General features: G+C 37.0%; 1 pseudogene; it reads right to left on the reverse strand.

The window, feature by feature from the left end:
- Positions 1-507: 507 nt before the first annotated feature.
- LOC127122097 (protein EMBRYONIC FLOWER 1-like) lies at positions 508-1,890 on the reverse strand (annotated as a pseudogene).
- Positions 1,891-4,703: the final 2,813 nt, after the last annotated feature.

Here is a 4,703-nt window from a genome sequence, read left to right on the forward strand (position 1 = left end):
TTGAAACAAGGTTGGCAATGTGAGGTGGTATTAGGAAATGACTTATTTGGCATGGTTTAAGTGAGCTGCACCAGAAGTACATGAACAAATGAGGAAAGAAAGTGGGCTGGTAGTTTGTGCAGCATATTGGTCTGGTTTAAAAATATTAAAATGTTTCTGAAATGTTTCTCTGCAGACACCACGGCCAACAGCTGAACTGAGAGTCTCGGAGCTTTGCATAATCTCCTGATACGCAAGCTTTGGTATCCGAAATGTTATGGGGTTGAGACGTCCAGCATAGTATACATCCTCTAACTCACCAAATGGAGGAGGTGGAAGGGAATATGGAATCTCACCAAAGTAAAAGTATGTGCTTCCCTTTGCCGTAAACAGCAGTACCAGATGTCATCTGTGCATTCCTACTGTTAGAGGATTTTTCAAATATTGAGCATCTATTTTCTACGTCGGGAAGACACCTCTCATACTGATTCTTTGCCATGAGTTCCACAATTTCCATGGGTATATCATCTAGTGTTCCCTGCTCAGACACCTCAGCTGCTTGTGTCCACATGGAATAGGGAAAAAATGTTTGTTTTGGGGAATACTATTAAAAAATTTGAGATCCTCTCCTCTGATCATATAGACATTCCCTGTTTCCGGAATGGTGAACTCAGCTGGATTTCTTTTCACTGTACATGAGACACCGGGTGTGATCTTTAATTGCACAGAGGTATGAGTACCGTGAGCTTCCAATCTGTGTTGCTGGGAAGTTTTTGTTTCGTTATAAGACAAGCTACACTGCTTAAGAAATCTACTCTGCAGGGGTGCGTTGGAACTCCTCATCTTTTCTTTCTTTCCAAACTTTGTTGAGTTTTGATCATTGGAACCCGCATCTTTTGTAAACTTCTTTCCATGCTGAGATGATGAAGACCCGCCAAAGGTTTGAGAGCCAATTAAACAGCCATGGGATTTATCCGATAAGTAGCTTCTGTTGTAATAATCAGATGACTGCCTTTTCAGGGTACCATTGGCCTTAGAACTTATCTCCATCTTGGTATTGCAATCACCAGGATAAGAGGGTCTATTGAGCATTTGGGCATTAACACCAACATTGAAGGGTGTACGCGACTGCATTCCGGCATCCATAAGGCTAAGTAAATGCATGGCAGGTATTGTCTCATTAGAATACAAATCCAAAGATCCCCTCAAATTTTGATGAGGCTCTATTCCATTATGCTTGCAAGGAAATGAGTATTCTCCATTCATCCTGCTGAAGACTGCAGCACCTGTATTCCTACTACCTTGCTTGTCTTGGCATGTAGCATTGATATTTGTGTAGTTAAGATCAATATCCCTCCCCGAGTTCTGCATATGTACTGCACCAGATCAGAGTGAAGTTATGTCCATGTTGCTATTACTACTAGGTTGAGAAGCAACCTTTTGTGATACATCATACCCTAAGGAAGTGCGATTCGAGGCCAAGGATGCCCAAATGCGAGAAGCTTCATTATCCTGCTGTAATATATTCTTGTGTAAGCTACATCCTCCCAGGGCTTGCAAAGTAGCACTAGAGGGTGCACGCTCTTCAAGATTCCCATTAAACTTGATATTTCGTGCACTACCAAGCTGGTTAGAAATCATAGGCGAAAACTGGAATTCATTCGATAGCTTCTTTTGGGATTGCGGAACTTCGAATCCAAAGGATGGTTGCGGTGGATACGGATTATTCACTCCCAAATTACTTCCATTGAATGGAGAAAAGTAATGATTTGGCTTTCTTTTGCAAGGTTTCACATTCTCTCCTCTTATGACCATGTTATTTTTCTTAGGTCTTCCCTTTGATTTCTCCTTCTGCCCTTCTTTTAACAAGTTCATCTTCCCTTTGAAATTGATGGACCTTTGAAAATACATCTCCAAATCTCATGTAATAAAGCCCAAGCAGTGCTCTTTCTATGCAATTCCTTAAAGCCTGAGAGAGAGCAGCTGCAACCTCTTCTGAATCCCCAGGAGCAAACCAGAGCCCAGAAGTAACAACTCTTAATCCGAATAATGCTGGTTGAGCAGTTTCAGAAACTGATGAATGACGCCCTGGAAGAAAAAGCCACAGCTTAATCTTTTCATCAGGGTTATGCAAACCCTGAGATGGATCCCAGGGTCCAACAAAGGAATTGGTCCATGAGTCTTGACAAATTTTACAATTTTTGGACTTGGAAAATTTTCTAAGTGTCTTAAAATAAAGTCCTACTTTGACCAAGCATAACTTTCTCAATTTTAATCCAAATGAAACAAACCATATACCTCTAGAAAGCTTGGAACAAGAGGAACAACTTTCATGTTGGAGAAATTTTCAAATGGAGATTGCATCTTGGTGGAAAATTGGCTTAAAGTGGATACAAAAACCATGAAAACTTTCCTTAAATGGAAAGTCAAACATTTCCATATTTAGTAACTTTTCCAACTCTTGATTAAATGGTGAATCCATGATCCAATCTTGGTCAAATTTCACATATAGGCTCCCTTAGGCATGAATTTTGATATTCCGCTTTCAAAATGTCGGGAGTTGACTTTTCTGGCCCACAACTGACTTTCCCAAACTGTCTAGTTCCCGATTCCATTGATCAATTGAGGCACCTCTGACTCAAATAAAGAGCTGATTTTTTGCATGTAAACCCTTGTGGACATGTGGAGGGCCATGGAAATAAGTTTCATTCAAGGAATCAGAAATAAACCGATTTCATGCCAAACCCTAATTTTAGGGCAAAAGTGACTAGGATCTGACTGCACAAATTGCCAAAGGATATTTCTGTGATAATGGTGGATCTTCTTGGGCCAAGATGCCTCTATAATCATGACATGAATGAACCCCTTCACTTCCAACCAAACCTTGCATGTTGCAGATGGCCTTGAAACCCTGATTTTTTTGATTAAATCCATATGCATATTCTGAGAGCTCTGAATCTTCCACTGATGAACTGAGGACCATAATAAGACATATGGAAACCCCTTGAGACCCTTGAGACTTGTATATTTGGAGAATGAAATTCAATTCTCAGTCTTTCTCTCTATAGGCTCCTTCTGTTAAGGAGTGATCAATAAAACCCTGATTTCCCAAGTCACTGATGCAATATGCAATGAGTATGACCTAGTATGATGCTAATGCAATGTGAAACACAATCTCATGCTTCCAAGAAAAATGAAGGGTAAATTTTAGGGGATTACAAATCCATGGTTTGAGAGATACATTCATTTAAAGTGGGCACCATGACTTGATTTTCTAGGCAGATTTTGGGCCTGGCTGGCCCAATTAGATTTTCTAAGCATGCAGCACAAACCAGTCACGTTTTTTACCTCTTTTGGCCATGCATTGGACATCCATTCACTTAAGTTTGGCCCAAAATAACCACATTTTACACCTCACTTGACACTTTTATTCTTATGGATAAATCACTTATTAAAAAGCCCATGAGAACACCTAATCCACCCTATTTAAGAAGTCGAAACCCTAACCCTAAAGGAGCATTGGAATTTCGTGGAAAGGAGGCAAAGCTTCATCACATATCAGATTCCATTCCACTTCTATTTTCTATTAGGTAATCATCTCTTCCATGGCCATGTTTTGTTATATATACGCTTGCTTACCATGTTCATCACCACTAATCCTTCCATTTTCATATTTCTTTTTCTTATTTAAAATATTTTCCTCGTCCATAAAATTAACCAAAAATATTTTTCCCTTTTCTTAACGTTTTATTTAATTTTATATAATGTTTATTTTCTAATTTTTTTAATATTAATATTATATTTTAATTATTTATTCTAAATGGTCCATTTTAACACACTTTCTTTTTTATTGATTTTATTTTTATGACTTAAAATTATTGTTAGCATTTGATTTTTGGGATGAAGGTTGACCAGTGTCTCATGGTCAATCTGACCTTTTCTTGGAATTCTATTTCACATTTTCAATTTATTTTGGATTTATTTTTGACCTAGTTTGGTTGGTTGACTTTTAATTTGACTTCTGTTTTATTTTAATTAATTCCCCTACCAATTTTCATTATTTTTAAAATATTTTTGAGGGATGATGATGTCCTGACCCCACCTTATTTAGTTTAGTTTTTCATAATATTCTTGATTAATTTACTGTTTATTCTTGATTTATTTCTAAACTAGTCTTATTAATTGACTTTTGGTTTGACCTATGTTTTATTTTTATTAATTCACATGCCAATTTTCATTATTTTTAAAATTTTTTTGGGGGATGATGACATCCTGACCCCACCTTATTTAGTTTAATTTTTCATAATTTCCTTGATTAATTTGCTATTTATTTGTTATTTTTTATGTTGACTTGAATTTTCAGTTGACTTCTTTATGATCGATGTTTGACTTAGGGATTGCTTATGGCAATTGAAGAGGTCTTTTGATCCTCCCTTGTCTATCTCATATGCCATGTATTAGAGGCCTTTTACCTTGATTTTATTTGGTCCTTACCTCATTTACTGATTAAATTATTCAGTGGACTCTTCGTGTGTATATTTTCATCTGTTTGATTCATCTGTTATCTTTTATACTGGTTTCTCTCTTTCATGCTTTCTATTGCTTGATTATTTAACAAGTTCATACTCCCATGCATTGTTTAAATGCTCCATTATTTGATTCCTTGGTTTGATTATATACTGTTTATTTATCCGATCTGATTGATAATTGTTGCCTACTTGTAT

This window comes from Lathyrus oleraceus, chromosome 2, assembly GCF_024323335.1.
Source record: "Lathyrus oleraceus cultivar Zhongwan6 chromosome 2, CAAS_Psat_ZW6_1.0, whole genome shotgun sequence".
Lineage (NCBI taxonomy): Eukaryota > Viridiplantae > Streptophyta > Magnoliopsida > Fabales > Fabaceae > Lathyrus > Lathyrus oleraceus.